The 20,297-nt window shown below is 44.7% G+C and overlaps 1 protein-coding gene, 1 long non-coding RNA gene and 1 other non-coding gene across 9 annotated transcripts in view; 1 reads left to right on the top strand and 2 right to left on the bottom strand.

Moving 5' to 3' along the window:
- The window catches only part of LOC141093021 (uncharacterized), a 105,885-nt gene that overhangs the window by 32,921 nt on the left and 52,667 nt on the right, over positions 1-20,297 (bottom strand). The window contains exon 2 of one of the 4 annotated variants that reach the window (XR_012232969.1): positions 11,375-11,504. The exons of the other annotated variants lie outside the window; for them this stretch is intronic. This is a non-coding gene — a long non-coding RNA (uncharacterized lncRNA). The remainder of the gene's footprint in view (positions 1-11,374; positions 11,505-20,297) is intronic. 4 annotated transcript variants of the gene reach the window in all.
- Positions 1-20,297, top strand: part of PARP6 (poly(ADP-ribose) polymerase family member 6) — a 131,751-nt gene that overhangs the window by 7,333 nt on the left and 104,121 nt on the right. The gene's annotated exons all lie outside the window — the stretch shown is intronic.
- Positions 11,320-11,391, bottom strand: TRNAD-GUC (transfer RNA aspartic acid (anticodon GUC)). The gene has a single exon. It is a non-coding gene; the product is annotated as a tRNA-Asp (tRNA).

Genomic DNA, 20,297 nt, shown 5'->3' on the forward strand with positions numbered 1-20,297 from the left:
TTCTATAGTTGTGTTGTAAATAAACACACAGCCAGAATAAAGTCTTTTATTTGAAATATAAAACACACTTTTACTTTTTTATTTAAAAATGACAAAACCTGTTATACTCACCTAAAGCCCATTCTACTGAAGCCATTGTCTTCTGTAAAAAAAAAAAAAAAATCATATCCCACTACTGTCCATTGTTCTGTCCCACACCGTCATCCATGTCACGGGGCAGTAGGGAAAAAGCAGGAGATGTGGAACCTGGGCCCCTGAACTGCCCCTCAGGCTAAGGGGGTGCCTTGACTCTCCTTAACTTGGGGGTGCACTTGATGGTAGTGAGGCCCAAGTCCCCGACCTGTCCCTATCCCCTGTTTAGCCCTGGGCTAAACCACCAACCCCCTGCCCAGGAGGTGAGACAGGTAATAAAGTGAACTGCACCAATAACACAAAAGGAAAAGATAAAACAGACACCACAAAAGCAACTAAAAACCAAAACTTAGCTTTATCTGCTGCCAATGCTCCAAGCAGCAGAGAAAGGCACCCCATCAGCATCCAGCAGCAACACCACTGCTCCAGATAAGCTGAACCCCCTCTGCACAACGTAAGTCCAGTCTTCACCAAGGTTGGTTAGCAAATGACCAGTATTGCCAACAGGGAGCTGCAGCAGCTGATGACCTATTATAGGAAGGGGGGGAGGTCACCACCTGCTGACTAATTAAAACTGTAGTAACACCAGCGGCCACCGGAAGGGGAAAAAGCCCAGCAGCCGACCAACTACAGTTGTAGTAACACCAGCGGCCACAGGGGCAAAACCTCATATTAACCCCCGAGGGCTTGAAGGGAAAAAGATTTATAAAAGAGAATCCAGACTCTGCCACAGATCCAAGAATGGATCGTGACAATCCATGTCTGAGGATAAACAGTTTTCAACCTGGCCGAGGCCAAGATTTACCTCCCATCACAGCTGCGGCTCACGCTGTCATTCGGCTGTAATGATTTTATCGTCGCTCAGAGGCAGTGTTTGCCGCTTTGTCATGCATATGACATTGGGGCAATCACTGGATCTTCAGGCCCCCTATTCTAGTGAATGGGGTCCGAGTACTGTTCTGGTACCAGAGCTAAACTTTTTTTTAACTGTTTGGCTGAACTCGCCAGACCCAAACATCCGGAGGTTCACCCATCTCTAAACAGGACCCCTAATGCACATCCCCTATTCCCTTCCGATGGGTTAGTTAGCAAACTCTGATGACCACTTCCACTAGAATTGCTTGCTTTTTCACCAAAATATTGATCAAGGGATGTGACCTAACAAGGAGAGCAATTTCAAAGTTAAATGCAGAATCAATCATAGTCATCCCTGACGTCCTATATTTTAAATGTAGAACCCAAGGATAGTTATGGAAATTAATAAGGTGTAACTATAATCGAGGCTGTTTAGCTTCAACTAAGGTATCCAGCATTTGGCAAATAACCTAATGGAAAATAAGCAGACACCCATTTTAAGTAAAGGGATATGTCTGATGGTTTTTGCATCCGCATTGCGACAAATACAGCTTGCACAAAACTGATGGTGGTTCTGGTAATGTATTTTGGTTCTGGTAACATATTCATGTAGTGATGGTTATTCTGTTGCTTTATTCATGTAGTGATCATGATTCTGGTGAATATATATTCATCACCAAAACCATCATCAGTACATGAATATGAAGCCAAAATCATTATCAGTACATAATTAGAGCAAGATAGCTATTAATATTCCATAAATCTGGCACCAGAAACATCATCAGTAAATAAATACATGATCAGAACCATCATCAGTGCATGAATGTCACCAAAACCACCATCAGTACATGAATACATCACCAGAACCACCATCAGTGCATTAATACATCACCAGAACTACTATTAGTACATGTATGCATCACTATATCCACCATCATTACATCAATAGATTAACAGGCCCACTATCAGTACTTGACTATGTCACCAGAACTACCATCAGTAATTTAATACGTTACCAGAATCTCCATCAGTACATCAATGTCACCAGAACCACCATAAATACATGACCAGAACCAAGAGTAGTTGAATACAAGAACCAAACTTAGTACAACAATTAATTGTAGCATAAAGTCAGCATCATAAACAATTGTATCGCATGAACCTACAACTATGCAACTCCGAGTATGTCCTTAACAATGGTAAGGGGATACTGGGAGTTATTACCATAATCATCAGACTATGGACCATACAGGAACAACAGTACTGATGATCATTAGTCAGTATCACAAATAAATATTTACATCCAGTTACCTTATAGATTACATCTTACAGTCGTCTCTTTCTTCTCATCTCCATCTTGTCTAGATTCCATGATGACTTTTCACATCCACAGCTTTTCTCTGCAGACCTCCCTCTTCTCCGGTCTTTTGCAGCATATTAAAATGCCATTTGAATAAAAATATCTGCCCATATTATGACCCTAAATAAGCCTCCTATGGTAAATGGCCTCCATACTGCCTGTCATTGTCAGCTATAACCGCCACACTATGCGCCCTTATGAACCACGGCCTATACCATGGCTGTACCCTCTCTAATTTTCAATTACACTTTCTATATCTCCACACTGTCTCCCTGCCATGCTAACCCCTCTTCATATTGTTCTTCCATTTCACGCTGTCCCCTCTCCATATCCATTCTGTGACCCTTTTCACACTATGCCCTCATACTGCTCACCACAGTACCCTTTCCAAATTGTAGCCACTCCTCACACTGTCCCCATACACATTATGATGGTCATCACAGCTGCCCATACGGTATGATTTCCGCAACAACCTCCCAATATATAGTAGGGTCACCACCACAGCCCCCCATAAATAGTATGATATCCAAAACAGCCCCCATATACACTATGATGATCCCCACAACACCCCATACAGTATTACGGTCTGCAAATAACACCCCAAACAGTATGATATTCACCAGAGTCCCCTATCCAGTACGGTAACCACAGCCCCTAGTATAAAGACCTCCACAGCCCCATATACAGTATAGTTGCCACAGCTCCTCATACAGTATACTTTGCTTTTCCCCTCATTTCATGGCTCAAACACACATCTCATCATTTTATGTCAAATGCGCAGCCCCTCATTTCCTGCTTATCTGCACAGCACCACATTTTATCCCCTCTTTGCACGGCCCCACAGTTTATTTCCCCATCTGCACTTTCCCTCAGTTTATTCACCCCATCTGCACAGCCCCTCAGTTTATTCCCCCCAATCAGAACAGCCACTCTGTTTATTCCATGTTAATCTCTGAAATAGGTGATTCATGCAACATCCCCCTTGGAACATTCCCACTTAATTTACTGGTATGTGACTCCAGAAGTGCAAGCTGGGCACAATGTGTCGGGCATTAAATGTGCTGGGCACTACAATGTATTGGGCACTACAATAGCATATTTGCAATTTTTACTCTGCAACTTACACTGGTTGTTTGTTTCCTGAAAACATCCATAGAGTAAAAATCGTCACTACACCCATAGATTAATTCCCAGGAGGGGTGTAAACTCCAATAAGGGGTCACTTGAGTGGGTTTCTACTCTTCTGACACTTAGAAGGTCTGCAAATGGAGTTCGCAAAGTATTCGAGAAAAACCTGTGCCGCAAAAGTCAAATAGTGCTCCGTCCCTCCTCATCCCTGCCGTCTTGCCAAACAGTACTGTAAAGCCACATATGGGGTATTGCCACGTTCAGGAAAAATTGTGTAATAAATCATTGGTCCATTTTTAGGCTTTTCCCCTTTTGAAAATGAAAAATAAGTAGCTAGAACAGTATTTTAGAGATTAAATGTAATTATTATTTCTTCCCCCACCCAATGCTATAAAATTCTGTGACACACCTGTGCAGAGATGTATCTAGGCTTTCTGGCACCGGGAGCAATAATTCGGTTTGGCGCCCCCCCCCCAGCATACATGTGATTTGCACACTTTGTCATGTACCGACGAGCTGCTCTCCCTAATGCTCTCAATGTTCAGTGAAAAACTGAGAAAAGCAGAAAGAGAAGCTCGTTGTCACAGGACCGTAAGTATGAAAATCGCAAATGAGTGAAGTGTCCATGTGATGACTACTGGAACCTGCAGAGCTGAATCCTGACATTGCAGGCTTCTGAATTATCACAACGAATGCACTGCATACTTTTAGGATTCTCCCGTACCGGTGGCAAGAGTATATGGTCATGTCAGCACAAGCATGTGATTTATATACGTCTGGCCCCATTCCGACTAGACGTGCCTGGCCTCACTCAGTTCATTTTCACTGAGTGAGGCCACACATGTCTAGTCAGCATGTGACCGCATGTATGTAAATTACCGGCAAGAGACAATCCTATCATCGTTCAGTGAGCACTGTGAGAATTCAGAAGTCTGCAGTCACATAGAATGACTGCAGACTCAACACAAACCTGGACAACCCCTTTAATGCTCCTAACAAATAAAAACATGAGAATTAGTCAGTATCACAAATAATATTTGCATCCAGGTACCTTATAGATGACGTCGTCTCTGGAGTCGTTCTTCTTTTCTTCTTTTTGTCCAGACCCCATGATGAGTTTTCTCATCCACATCTCGTCTCTGCAGACTTCCATCTTCTCCGGTCTTCTACAGCAAATCTCCACACGATGCCCTTAAAGATAGAAGTGTCATTATAATGCTCCTAAATAAAAATATCTGCAATATACTGTCCCCTCACGCTATTCCCCTCCCTCCTCATACTGTCTCCGCTAACATCCCACCTGTTCACCATACTGTCTCCTCATATATTTACCCCCTCACTCTCTATACTGTCTGCTCACACATACCCCTGACTCCCCATACTGTCTGCACACATCCCATCACCCTCACTCCCCATACTGTGTCCACATACATTTACCCGGTCGCTCCTCATACTGTCTGCACCCATCCCCCTCACTCACCCCCATACTGTTTCCTCTTACATACATAATCTTCATTGTGTCCTCAAATCTCCCAACACACATTAAATCCCCCATCCCCACTTCAAATCCCCCACACACATTAAATCCCCCCTCCAAATCTCCCCACATATTAAGCACCCCCCATCCCCATGCCAATTCCCCCCACACATTTGGCACCCCCCATCCCCACTCCAAATGCCCACACACATTAAATAACCCCCCATCCCCACTCTAAATTCCCCCATTCCCCCATATGTTAAATAACGCCCATCCCTACTCCAAATGCCCCCACACATTAAATAACCCCCATCCCACTCCAAATGCCCACACACATTAAATAACCCCATCCCCATTCCAAATGCCCACACACATTAAATAACCCCCAATCCCCACTCTAAATCCCCCCTTACATTAAATAACCCCCCATCCCCACTCCAAATGCCCCCACACATTAAATAACCCCCCAGCCGCACGCCAATTCCCCTCACACATTAAATAACCCCCCTGCCCCCACTCTAAATCCCCCCCCACATAAAGTGCCCCCATCCATTAAATAACCCCCCATCCCCATGCCAATTCTCCTCACACATTAAATAACCCCCCATCCCCACTCTAAATGCCCCCACACACATAAAGTTCCCCCATCCATTAAATAACCCCCCCATCCCCACTCTAAATGCCCCACACACACATAAAGTGCCCCCATCCATTAAATAACCCCCCATCACCATGCCAATTCTCCTCACACATTAAATAACCCCCCCATCCCCACTCTAAATGCCCCCCACACAAATAAAGTGCCCCCATCCATTAAATAACCCCCATCCCCACTCTAAATGCCCCCACACGCAAAGTGCCCCCCATCCATTAAATAACACCCCCATCTCCACGCCAATTCTCCTCACACATAAAGTGCCCCCCCTTAATCTTCGGTGGTTCTTCAGCTCCAGAGTGGAGCACACTTACCACCAGCGTCCTGGGCGCCTGCGAGTGACGTCAGCAGCGCGATCACATGACATGATCATGCTGTTGACGTCGCTCTGACCCAGCGGTCAGAGCTTCAATTGTACTCGTGTCTGTATAGATGCCAGTACAATTGTTCCCTGGGAGCCAGCGCTGCAGCTTCTCTGCGCCGGCTGTCAGCTTGACAGCTGACACAGAGAACCGCCGACTTACAGGACAGGGGGGGCGGCAGAATGCAGCCGCGGGGGGAGACACTGCGGACCGCCGCATTAGGAGGCCCGACGGCGCCCCCCTGCTGGCTGCGCCTAGGGCAAATGCTCCAGCTGCCCCCCCTGGATACGCCTCTGCACCTGTGATGTAAATATCCTCACTGCATCACTAGATGTATTCACTGACGGGTGCAGTTTGTAAAATGGGTCACTTATACTGTAGATAGTTCTGCCTTTCTGGCACCTCAGGGGCTCTGCCAATTGACCTGACACCTGCAAACCATTCCAGAGAAATCTGCATTTCCATATGGAGCTCCTTCCCTATGAATTGTACTGTGTATGAAAAGAAGTTTCTAACAAGATTTGGGGGATTGGCTTACTCAGGATAAATTGTCTAACAAATTATGTGTTTAATTTTCTCTGGTTTCCTCTTTTGAAAATTAAAAACTTGGGGCTAAAACAACATTTTAGTGGTGAGAATATAAGTATAATTTTCACTAATATGTTGTGTTGGGATTAGAGTATATAAGGGGTGTGTACTTGATGATATAAGAACCGGAAGACGCACAGTTTACACAAAACAGCTGGCCCTCATTCATTCCTATGTCTTTGCTCATCATGTAACGACCGAATAAAGTGCTGTTAATACACATACTAGTGATGAGTGCCACTCCCTTTCCATTGTTTCTATCTTTTACATTTTTAAAATGCTCACTACACCCCTAGACAAATTACTCAAGAGGTGTAATTTCCAAAATGTGTAGAGGGTTTTTGCTATTTTGGCACCATATCGGCTCTTCAAATGCGACATGGCGCCGCAGGATATTCTTGCCAAATCTTTGTTCAAAAAGTCCAAACAGTTTTCCCCCACACATGGGGCAACGGCATACTCAGGAAAAATTGCTCAACAAATAGGGTTGTCCATTTTGTCCTCTTACCCTTTGTGATGCAGTGACCCCTGTGACAGCTAGGGGGCGCTGTATGGCCTTCCCAGGACATGCATGCAGGCGTTTCCTATATTGTAATGGGGAAATGATGAGCGGCAGGATTGTAAATGACTGATATGTATCACAGGGTGGGTGGCCCTGTGATGGAAGCTGGAACGTGTATTGATCAGCAGAGGTACTGCTGAGGGTTTGTTACTGTGTATTAGGGAAGCTTCCAGGTGACTTGTTGAGATGGGTGGGACCAGTAAACCTACAAACCCACCCAGGGGTGTGTGTCTGAACACCCAGAGTAAAGCCTGTGTGTGTGTGTGGCTGTGTGCAATAGGACCTGTAGTGAGGTCATGACCATGTGATCCATACCTCACCTGTGGGTGTGGTTACGGACCATATAATGTGACCAGGGTGGGTCACATGGAGAGAGAGTGTGTACCTGAATGGTTCAGGGTGCAAGTTCCTGGAGGGTCAGTGTTGGGAGATCCTGGGAGTAGGATTGGATCCCTGAATAGCACCCGGTGAGGCGTGAGTGTTGGACGGTCTCAGGAGGGGACGGACGTCCTGAATAGCACCCGCTGAGGCCCTGGACCTGGTGAGGCCAGCGTGTTGGGAGATCCTGGGAGTAGGATCGGATCCCTGAATAGCACCCGGTGAGGCCTATGTGTTGAACGGTCCCCGGAGGGTACGGACATCCTGAATAGCACCCGGAGTGGCCACGTGTTTGCAGAGTCAGAGACGGCACTGCATTGGGGGAGCTACCGTCCATCTGTGGATCTGGACTGGCTTGGTAAGCAAGGCGTTGTCCAGGATGGTGATACCAGTTCGGCAGCTTCCCTGGGAAAGAGAGAACTGACAGAGTCGGCATCTGCAGCCGGGGCTCCTGCGTGGTAACCCGGACATGGGGATATAACTGTTGGTGCCTGTGATATTCTATGGACATTAATGAACTGTACGGCGTGCGGTCACCCACGGTAACTGGACAGTGATAAGGTCCAGCGTGTTTAGGGACTGCAAGGAAAAGCCATATGTTGAAAAATGTTATGGACTATGTGTAAGTCTGTGAAGTATAACATGGCTTACGGTGCGGGTTATGATGCCATAATAAACTGCATTGGACTGTTTTAAATGAAAGTGTTCCTGTGTGCCTCAATATCACAGCCAAGTGAGTGTCCCCAACGCACTCAGTGAGCGCTAGCTTTACACCTTGTAAATTTGAAAACTTTGTGGCTAAAGCAACATTTTTGTTAAAACAAAAACCTAATTTTTAATTTTATGTTCTAATGTTTTAAAATTCTGTGAAGCACCTGTGAGTTCAAAATGTTCACAAAACAGATAGATCATAGAATCATAGAATCGTAGAGTTGGAAGGGTCCTCCTGGACCATCGGTCCAACCCCCTGCTCAAAGCAGGATTCGCTAAATCATCCCAGAGAGATGTCTGTCCAGCTTCTGTTTGAAGACTTCCATTGAAGGAGAACTCACTACTTCTCGTGGCAGCCTGTTACACTCATTGATCACTCTAACTGTCAAAAAGTTTTTTCTAATATCTAATCTGTGTCTCTTCCCATTCAGTTTCATCCGATTGCTTCTAGTCTTTCCTTGTGCAAATGAGAATAAAGTTGATCCTTCTACAATGTGACAGCCCTTGAGATATTTGTAGACAGCTATTAAGTCTCCTCTCAGTCTTCTATTTTGCAAGCTAAACATTCCCAAATCATGCAACCTTTCCTCATAAGACAGGGTTTGCAGACCGGTGACCATTCTGGTCGCTCTTTTCTGAACTTGCTCCAGTTTGTTGATATCTTTTTTAAAGTGTGGTGCCCAAAACTGGACACAGTATTCCAGATGAGGTCTGACCAAAGAGGAGTAGCGGGCAATAATGACTTCACGTGATCTAGACTGTATGCTTCTGTTAATACATCCTAGAATTGCATTTGCCTTTTTTGCTGCTGCATCACACTGTTGACTCATATTCAGTCTGTGATCTATTAGTATACCCAAGTCTTTTTCACATGTGCTGTTGTTGCTTAGCCCTATTCCTCCCACTCTGTATATGCTTTTTTCATTTTTATTGCCCAGATGTAGTACTTTGCATTTTTCCCTGTTAAAAACCATTCTGTTAGTTGCTGCCCACTGCTCCAGTTTATTTATATCTTTTTGAATCCTTTCTAGATAAAATTTCTCTAGCTAAATTCCTTGAGGGTTGAAGTTTACCAAATGGGCTCACTTTTTAAAAGTTTCTGCTGCTTTGGCACCTGAGAAGCTCTTCAAATGTGACGACATGGCAAATGCAGTAAATTCTGGCCAAATCTGCTGTCAAAAATCAAATAGCGCTCCTTCCCTTATAAGCTCTGCTTTGTGCCCAAACTCTAGATTCCAACCACATGTTGGGCATCAGTATAGTCAGGAGAAATTAACACAAATTGTGCAGTCCATTTTCTCCTGTTATCCTTTTGAAAATTAAAGCAGGGCTACGAAAAGGAAACATTTTGGGCTATAGCAATTGTGCTGTCCAATTTTTAATTTTTACAGTCAAATGTATTAAATTTCTGGGAAGCACCTGTGGGTTCAAGATGGTTACCAACGCCTAGATAAATTCCTTGAGGGTTGGAGTATAGCTTTCAAAATGGGGTCACAATGGGTGTTGTATGCTGTTTTAGCACTATAGCGACTATTCAAGTGCAAAATGGCATCCACAATTTACTCTCGCCAAATCTGTACCCAAAAAGTCAAATAGCGCTCCTTTCTTTTCTTAGCCCTGCTGTGTGCTTATGCAGTAGTCCCCCCCCATATAGGGCATCAGCATACTCAGGAGAAAATGGGCCACACAATTTGTTGTGCAAATTATCCTATTATCCTTGTGAAAATGTAATGTTTGAGGCTAATGCAACATTTTTGTGGAAAAAAAATAATTTTTCATTTTTACAGTCCAATTTTTTAAAATTCTGGGAAACCTCTGTGAGTTCAAGATGGTCATCACACACCTAGAACAACTCTCTGAGGGGTGTCGTTCCCAAAATGAGGTCACTTTGAGGGGTTTTCTTATGTTTTGGCATCAAAGGGCTCTTCAAGTGTGACATGGCATTCTCAGTCTGTTCCAGACAAATCTGTGTTTCAAAAACCAAATAGCGCTCCTTCCCTTACAAGCCCTTCCTGTGTGCCCAAACTGGAGTTTTCCACCACATTATTTCTGTGAAGTACCTGAAGGGTTAACAATTTTCCTGAATGCGGTTTTGAATACCGCGAGGGGTGCAATGGGATTTTGTTTGGGGTTTTTCTGACATATAGGACCCTCAAAGTTACTTCAATAGTGACGTGGTCCCTAAAAAAAAAAGGATTTGTAAATGTCATTGAACATTGAAAAATCACTGCAAATTTTTTAACCCTTCTATCTTCCTGCCAAAAAATATATGTTTAAAAAATGATTCTGCAATAAAATAGACATGTGGTAAATGTTATTTATTAGTTATTTTGTGCGGTATGACTATTTATTTTGAGAGCATAACAATTCAAACTTCAAAAATTGTGATTTTTTTTCAACATTTTTGTAAAATTTTGATATTTTCATAGAAAAATTAAAATCAAATCAACCTAAATTTACTACTATCATGAATTACAATGTGTCACCAAAAAATATTCTCAGAACCACTGGGATATATAGAATGAGTCCAGGGTTATTACGAAATAAAATGACACTGTTAATTGAAAAATTTGGGTTTGTCAGGTAGGTGAAAACAGGTTACAGTGGGAAGGGGTTAATGGCTTTTTAAGTGCCTTTTTACATTCTCAAGTGCCAGATGTTCTGCTTGAGTAGGAGCTCTCCCTTCTTTATGTTATCTTATTTCCCCAAATGTTTCTTTTTGTCAGATAAGGTTCAATATTAAATACAAATTATTCTGCATAATCTACACCTACTCAATTCAAGAACCATCTTGCGTTCCTGAAGAGTAGTTTTATACAAATAGATAGTCTTCCTAAAAAGTTACTTTGTAAGAACATTGTAATGTACTGTATGTATGTAGAGAGATACCCCCCCAAGGTGTCATTTATTCAGGGTGTGTTTTTTGTGGATGCTGCAAGAAAAATGTAGCATTTCAAGACAGTTTGCAGATGAGTGGTTGCTTATGTAATGCCTGGAATCCGCTGTACTGAAAGAGCACTAGAGGGGATGTAGCTACTATATACTCGCACATAGAATCGTAGAGTTGGAAGGGACCTCCTGGGCCATCTGGTCCAACCCCCTATAAGAAACCTCCCCGTCGGGGAATCGAACCCCGGTCTCCCGTGTGACAGGCGGGGATACTCACCACTATACTAACGAGGATTGGCTGCTCCCCTCCTGTGACCTCATTACAGGTCCTGTGCGTACAGCCTCAGTGTATACTCTGCACATTACGCTCCTCATTTTGATTGTCTGGATCAATACTCAAAGAAGATCTGTAACCAAATTTCATAATACAAGGTGTACCCATTATTACACAGATTTAGACGTGATTAGGCTTAATTGTTGAAAGTGTAATCCTTTCTAAAATTCTCTCTGTCAGATATAACGAGCATTTTATGAATCCTGCTATAGCTGCTCATTTTTATTTCAGGATTATACATCCATCCTTACAGAGATTTTCAAACTGAGTACACCTACACCAGCCTCATTAGGTCTAAGATATCATCATACACTAAATAAACAACAGCCAATAAGCAGTTACACCTGGTGCTCCCACCCAGGGGTATTAACCACTGCTGCAACAAGCGGCAACGAATCTGCCGAAGCTATGCCAACGAGGAAGCAAAAATTATTTGAAAAAAAATATAATATGCCCTATGGTGTCACCTCTATATCTCTTAAGAATTTGTAAACTGAGTATATAAGTCAATGCAGGAGAGAGGAGTATGCGAGCTTCCAAAGGATCCAAATAGAAAACCAAATAGGTTTAGCGCCCAATTAGCAAAGCAGGTGGGTGCACACAAACGCTGGAAAACACAGCATTGAGGCAAAAGAGGAGTGTGGCGCACCAAAAGGAATAACAAAAAGGACTTTATTCGGCAATTATGCCATAGTTAAAAGCATACAAAACCTATCTAATGAATTTTGATTGGTCAGTGGTGCACTTATAATGAGGCCATTTGAGCCTGTTGCCTCAGGCGGCAGCCAGCTGCCATGCACAGGGGACTGCATTATGCGCTCTGCTACCCGCAGCACCTACAATTTAGCCTCTGCACGCTGGTGCTACTGGTAGCGTGCAGAGGCTTGTAATTGATGAGGTCAGAGGAGGGAAGGAGTCAGGGCCCCCTGATCATGTGACCCCTGACTCCTCCCCTCCTGTGACCTCATTACAGGTCCTGTGCGCACAGCCTCAGTGTATACTTGACTCTGCTGTGCTGGCTGTCATCATGCTGGATCAGGGAAGTTTATGTGTGGTGTCGGGGGGGTTTACAGGGTGGATGTAGCGGAGCAGAGACATGTGTGTGCGAGGTGTACGGAGCGGAGCCACGCATGTGCGAGGTGTACGGAGCGGAGCCGCACGTGTACAAGGTGTACGGAGCACAGCTGCGTGTGTGAGGTGTACGGAGTGGAGCCGCACGTGTACGAGGTGTACGGAGCAGAGCTGCGCGTGTACGAGGTGTACGGAGCAGAGCCGTGCGTGTACGAGGTGTACAGAGCGGAGCTGCACGTGTACGAGGTGCACGGAGCAGAGATGTGTACGGAGCGGAGCCGTGTGTGTGTACAAGGTGTACAGAGTGGAGCCGCAGGTGTACAGAGCGGGGCCGCACGTGTACGAGGTGTACGGAGCAGAGATGTGTACAGAGCAGAGCCATGAGTGTACGGAGCGGAGATGTGTAGGGAGCAGAGCCGTGTGTGTACGAGGTGTACGGAGCGGAGCCGCATGTGTACGAGGTGTACGGAGCGGATATGTGTACAGAGCGGAGCTGTGTGTGTGTACGAGGTGTATGAAGCAGAGCCGCATATGTACGAGGTGTACGGAGCAGAGATGTGTACGAGGTGTACGGAGCAGAGCTGTGTGTGTACGGAGCGGAGATGTGTACGGAGCAGAGCCTTGTGTGTTCGATGTGTACGGAGAGGAGCCGCATGTGTACGAGGTGTACGGAGCAGAGCCACGCATGTACGAGGTGTACGGAGCGGAGATGTGTACAGAGCAGAGCCGTGTGTGTATAAGAGGTGTACACAGCGGAGATGTGTAAAAGGTGTACGGAGCAGAGCCGTGTGTGTACGAGATCAACGGAACAGAGCCGTGTGTACGGGGTGTGCGGAACGGAGCCGCGTGTGTATGAGGTGTACAGAGCGGAGCCGCGTGTGTATGAGGCGTAAGAAGTTGAGCCGCGTGTGTCCGCGGTGTACAGAGCAGTGCTGCGTGTGTATGGGGTGTACGGAGCGGAGCCGCGTGTGTACTGGTTGTACGGAGTGGAGTTGTGTGTATAGGGCGTACAAAATGGAGTGAGTGTGTACGGAGCTGAGCCATGTGTGTTCAGAGCGGAGCAGAGCCGTGTGTGTACGGAGTGAAGCAGCGTGTGTATGGAGCGGAGCCGCAAGTGTGGGAGGTGTACGAAGCAGAAACGCGTGTGTACGAGGTGTATGGAGCAAAGCTGCATGTGTACAAGGTTTATGGAGTGGAGCCATGTGTGTACAAGGTGTACAGAGCATGGCCACGTGTACGAGGTTTACGGAGTGGAGCCATATGTTTACTGAGTGGAACCGTGTGTGTGCGAGGTGTACAGAGCTGAGCCGTGTGTGTACGAGACATAAAAAGCGGAACTGTGTGTGTACAAGGTGTATGGTGGGTAGCATTCATACCTCCCAGTGGGACAGTCCCGATTTTGAGAGAGAGTCTGCCCCACTGCCCCAGCCGGGAGCTTACTTTTCCCGCAGACACAGGAGTACACGGCGGAGCCCCGAAGAATACTTTAATATTTGCACGTGACGTTCCACCGGAAGGGACGTGCTAGAAGCTGACCGGAAATTAGGTAATTTCGGGAGGAGATTGTGACGGAACCATGGAGGCACTTCAGGGAATGCTTCAGATCCATCACCGTGTCCTCCGACAGCGCAGACAATGGGATCGCCTTGGACTCGGGGATGCCAGCCATGTGTGCGGATCATGATATGTCCGGCATCAGGAGGCTCAGGTGGGCACTACAATGGGAGCCGGACTGCTACAGTGTCTTTATAGAATCTTTCTTTCTTTCTCTCTCTGTTTCTTTCTCTCTCTAATCTTTCTTTTTTTCTTTCTCTTTCTCTGTTCTTTCTTTCTTTCCTTTCTTTCTCTCTCTCTTCTTTCTTTCTTTCTCTCTGTTCTTTCTTTCCCCTCTTCCTTTCTCTCTCTGTTCTTTCTTTCGCTCTGTTCTTTCTTTCTTTCCCCTCTTTCTTTCTCTCTCTAATCTTTCTTTTTCTCAGTTTTTTCTTTCTCTCTCTGTTCTTTCTTTCTCTCTCTGTTCTTCCTTTCTCTCTCTCTGTTCTTTATTTCTCTCTCTGTTCTTTCTTTCTTTCTTTCCTCTCTTTCTCTCTCTCTGTTCTTTTCTCTCTGTTCTTTCTCTCTATGTTCTTTCTTTCTTTCCCATCTTTCTTTCTCTCTTTGTTCTTTCTTTCTTTCCCCTCTTTCTTCTTTCGCCCTCTGTTCTTTCTTTCCCTTCTTTCTTTCTTTCTTTCTCTCTCTGTTTTTTATTTATTTCCCCTCTTTCTTTCTCTCTCCCTCTCTGTTCTTTCTCCTCTTTCTTTTTTCTCTCTCTGTTCTTTTTTCTGTCCACTCTTTCATTCTCTCTCTGTTCTTTTTCTTTCTTCTTTCTTTCTCTCTGTTCTTTCTTTCCCCTTTTTCTTTCTTTTTTTTCTGTTCTTTCTTTCCCCTCTTTCTCTTTCTCTCTTCTTTCATTTGCTCTGTTCTTTCTTTTTCTTTCCCCTCTTTTTCTTTCTCTTTCTAATCTTTCTTTCTCTCTCTAATCTTTCTCTCTCTGTTCTTCCTTTCTTTCCCCTCTTTCTTTCTTTCTTTCTTTCTTTCTTTCTTTCTTTCTCTCGCTCTCTGTTCTTTATTTCTTTCTCTCTCTGTTCTTTGTTTCTCCTCTTTCTTTCTCTCTCTGTTCTTTGTTTCCCCCTCTTTCTTTCTCTCTCCCTCTCTGTTCTTTCTTTCCCCTCTCTTTTTTCTCTCTCTGTTCTTTTTTTCTGTCCCCTCTTTCTTTCTCTCTGCTCTTTCTTTCTTTCCCCTTTCTTTCTCTCTCTGTTGTTTCTTTCTTTCCCCTCTTTCTTTCTCTTTCCTTCTTTCTCTCTCTGTTCTTTCTCCTTTCCTTTTTCTTTCTTTCTCTCTCTGTTCTTTCTTTCCCCTCTTTCTCTTTCTTTCTTTCCCCTCTTTCTTTCTCTTTCTTTCTTTCTCCTCTTTATTTCTCTCTCCCTCTCTGTGCTTTCTTTCTTTCCTCTCTTTCTTTTTTCTCTCTGTTCTTTTTTCTGTCCCCTCTTTCTTTCTCGCTCTGTTCTTTCTCTCTGTTTCTTTCTTCCTTTCTTTCTCTCTTTCTTTCTTTCCCCTCTTTCTCTCTCTCTCTCTTCTTTCTTTCTCCTCTTTCTTTCTCTCTCTGTTCTTTCTTTCTTTCTTTCTCTCTCTGATTTCTTTTTCTATCTCTTTTCTTTCTTTCTTTTCCTCAGTAGCAGTCAGTGTGCCCACAGTACCAGTACAATAAGAGGGGTAGGAAACTAGGTGGCACTGGTCACATTGAGCCTCTCATACTTTTTACTGGTGTATAATCATATGCCCTGAGCAACCCCAGAAAGTGGGCCAGCCCCAGACAGCAGGGTACAAACAAATCACTATTACTATCAGTCCAAGTGAACAATTATGCAAGTAAAGATAATGATGTCCCTGTGCCAAGCAATGCAGAGGATCAGAATACACTGAGGAGACCAGAGCAGCGGTGTATGGGGCCCATTATGTTGTATGAAGTAATATATGGTGCCCATTATACTGTATGGAGCAATATATGGGGCCCATTATACTGTACGAAGTAATATAAGGGGCCCACTGTACTGTATGAAGTAATATATGGGGCCCATTATACTGTCTGAAGTAATATATGGGGCCCATTATACTGAATGGAGCATTATATGGGGCCCATAATACTGTATGCAGTAATATATGGGGCCCATAAAACTGTATGGAGCATTATGTGGGGATAGGGGATGACTTTCTGTTTGTTGTGGATCTGATCGCTGGGACCCCCGTAATCCTGGGAAACGTAGCTTTGAAGAGCACCATGTAAATGGAGCTGTGGTCAATCATACGCACTGTGGTGCCATTCACATGTAGCTCTTCAAATAACTCCTTTAAGAGAGGGATGAAGGGATGACAAAGTATAGCAGAAATTCACTGATCGGGGCTGATGAGTGTTATTTTTTTGTGGGCTAGTGGGATTTGTGTGGCAGGGCTGCTTTTTTGTCCCAGTCCGGCCCTGTGCCAGGCCTACTATTGCCATTAATGACCCTTGTTCTGGATACTTCTGTGCTGTTCTTGTATGTACGTGTGATGGAGCTGACATCTTTGTGTTTGGACATCTTTTTTTTCCTATGTATCTACATCAAAATGTCCACTATTGTACTCAGTTTTACAGGATAGATATTAAAATTTTCTTTGTGTGCGGGGGGCCTCATTTTGCTGTTCGCCTCAGGCAGCAGAGAGGCTAGGTTCACCCCTGCTGAGGACAGTTCAAGATGGACATGCTGTTCCAGTAGTTTTGAGGCATAGGGCAGAAGTGACATCGGGTGGTAGCATGACTCAGAGGATTGGTCAAGGGAGGGCTTTTTGAGGATGGGTGTGATCGAGACATGTTTGATGGATGAGGGAACGACACCATTTGCAAGTGAAAGGTTGAAGAGATGAGTTAGGGTTGGGATGAAGACTGTGGCGAGAATAGGGATGAGGTGGGATGGGAGCGGGTCAAGTGTGCAAGTGGTGATATGTGATCTTGACAGAAGGGTGGAGAGCTGATCTTCTCTCATGGTGGAGAAGCTGGTTTTGGAAGAACAGGGCTGAACAGTTAAGAGGAGGGGCATTGGGGGCTGTGGGCCAAAGCTTTCTCTGATGTTATCAATCTTTTGCTTAAAGAAAGAGGCAGAAATAAGAGGAGAGGGAGGAGGTGCTGGGTGATGGAATAGAGAATTAAAAGTGTTAAAAAACTGTTTAGGTTTGTTAGACAGGGAGGATATGAGAGATGAGGTAAGTTTGTTTTGTGGCAGTGAGCGTGGACTTGAAGCTGGCAAGGGACTGCTTGTATGCGATAAAGTGCTCAACAGAACGGGATCTCTTCCATCTCCGCTCAGGAACCCTGGACGCTTGTCTCAGTTCTTTGGTCAGGCTGGTCAGCCAGGGTTGCTTGTTGCTTGTACAAATTTTGCTGTGCGTGAGGGGGGCGGCCGAATAGAGTGCTGCTGTTATTGTGGTGTTATATAAAGTGACAGCAGCATCTGTGAAATGTAAGGAAGTTATGTCTGTAAGAAGGAGAAGGGACTCAGAGAAGGGAGAAAGGACAAATCATCAAGGTTTATGCCACTAATTTGCACCAGAAATGTACTTCAGTCTTTAACTAGAGTAACATTTCTGGTGGTGACGCACGGCAGAAATATGCTCCTTTTAAAGAGAACCTGTCATCAGAAAAAACTCCATTAACCTGCAGATATTCGGTTAATCTGCAGGTTAATAGCATTATTAACCTGCCCAGTGCCAGCACATAACCACGCGCTGTGGGGAGAAAATTAACTTTATTCCCACTACCAGCATTCAGGTTTTAGTCACGGGGTGGCAATAGCACAAGTTCAGTCACCGCTACAACCAGTCTCTCGTCTTTGACTGACAGCCGGCCTCAATGCAAGACCTCTTGAATGAGTTGTGTTCTTGGGGTAATTTTGATTGGTCGGTCACTCCTGGGAAGGTTCACCGCTGTTCCATGTTTTTGCCATTTGTGGATAATGGCTTTCACTATGGTTCGCTGGAGTCCCAAAGCTTTAGAAATGCATGATGTCTAGCTTTTGAGGTTCTTTTGGTTTACATAACTTTTTCAGACAGGTTCTATTTAAGTGATTTCTTGATTAAGAACAGGTGTGGCAGTAACCAGGCCTACGTGTGGCTAGGGATGTTTTGATCGCCTAACCCGTTTCATTATTGCAGTAATGCAGCGGCCAAAAAAAATGTAATGTCCTGTATTCTATGAGGAATGGTTAAAGGATCTGGGAATGTTTAGCTTGCAAAAAAGAAGGCTAACAGGAGACTTAATAGCTGCCTACAAATATCTGAAGGGATGTCACAGTGTAGAGGGATCATTATTCTCATTTGCCCATGGAAACAAGAGAAGCAATGGGATGAAACTGAAAGGGAGAAGATACAGATTAGATATTAGAAAAAACTTTTTGACAGTGAGAGTGATCAATGAGTGGAAAAGGCTGCCACGAGAGGTGGTGAGTTCTCCTTCAATGGAAGTCTTCAAACAGAGGCTGGACAGACATCTGTCTGGGATGGTTTAGTGAATCCCTGCATTGAGCAGGGGCTTGGACATGATGACCCTGGAGGTTCCTTCCAACTCTAACATTCTATGATTCTATGTAATTCTGGCATTTCTATTTTTTTTCATTACGCCATTTATCAGTCGGAGTAATTTATTTTATATTTTGATAGATCAGACATAGCAATACCAAATATACGTATGTATTTTTTCTTTATTTTTAATGGGGGTAAAAAAGGGTGATTTGAACTTTTATTTTTTTTTATATTATTGAAAGCTTTTTTTCACTTTCTGCTGTACTTATTAGTCTACTTAGGGGACTTGAACTTGCAATTGTCTGATTGCTCTTATTATACACAGCAATACCATTGTATCAAAGTATTGCTATGTATAGCGAAAATCATGCTCTCCTATGAAAGCCTGCTACAAGAGTACCGTCAAGACTGGCATGGATGGATCGCAACCCATCAGCGTCCCACAATTATATCAGTGACGCACCCTATCGGTACATAGAATGGGGCGCCTCTCTGCCAGCACACATTAAATTCCACTGTCAGAGATTGCCAGAGGCCTTTAAAGCTTAACAGCCTTGGATGGAGCTCTGATCCACGCACGGCTGTTAGATGCAGATGATGGCTGAATAACACAGCCATCTTCTGCTGGGAAACATGCTTGCTTGGCTTGTGAATCCGCATCAAAATCAGGGACCCAGCATATGACGTAACTGTATATCATATGTCGGGAAGGGGTTAAACACATTCATACTACAAGAAACACATTCACACTGCATGCATATTGATAATGGATTAGGGAATAATATTTTTTGCTGTATTGTTCATTAATGAAAGTGTGTTTCCAAATGTGAAGCTATAGCTCAGTGTACAAAATAAAAACACTTTTTATATAAAAATTGTATTAGGCCTCTTTCACACATCAGGTTTTCGCCGTCAGGCGCGATCCGGCGCTTTTGACAGAAACCGGATCCGGCGAAATGCAATGCCGGATCCGGTTTCCCCCCCATTGACTTGCATTTGCGCCGGATCGCGCCGGATGGCCATGCGTTTCATCCGGTTTTCGCCGGATCCGGCAATGTGTCGCGATCCGGCGTCTGGAAAAAACGGCTACTGTAACGTTTTTTGTCTCTGGCGAAAAAGCCGGACACGCCGAATCCGGCGCGTCCGGCTTTTTCAAACAATGAAAGCCTATGAGCGCCGCAATGCGCCGGACCCGGTGAAAGCCGGATCCGGCGGCCGGATCCGGTTTTTTGGTCTGAGCATGCTCAGTAGCTCTGCCCACAGGAGATATATAAAAGCAAGACAATGGGACCCTCAGCCACACCCAACATGCCACCCAAGCCAAGAACCAGGAGCAGGAGAAGGCAGCAGACATCTGCAGCAGCAGCAGCACCATCAGCACCACCACAAATGGAGCAGCAAATGGAACATGCTGAGGAGGGGAGTCCAGCAGCAGATGAGAGACGGTAATTATCAAATCCCCCATTCCTCCAAACTAGGGCCATGGAATATCAAGATATTCATTAGCCCTTTGTTTCTCTTTATTCAACAGCCGCCAAAGAGATGCAGCAGCAGCAGCAGCAGAAATGGCATCACTGGCAGCAGCAACAGCAGCAGCAATACTCACAGCCATGGAGTCTGGCCATCAACAGGACAGCACATCTTCTTCTGGGAGCCCTCCCTCGCATCGTCAGCGTTTGACGGTAAGTTTTTATTTCCAAAATCCATC

Source organism: Dendrobates tinctorius, unplaced genomic scaffold (genome assembly GCF_039654945.1).
Source record: "Dendrobates tinctorius isolate UK_male_01 unplaced genomic scaffold, ASM3965494v1 ptg000062l, whole genome shotgun sequence".
Lineage (NCBI taxonomy): Eukaryota > Metazoa > Chordata > Amphibia > Anura > Dendrobatidae > Dendrobates > Dendrobates tinctorius.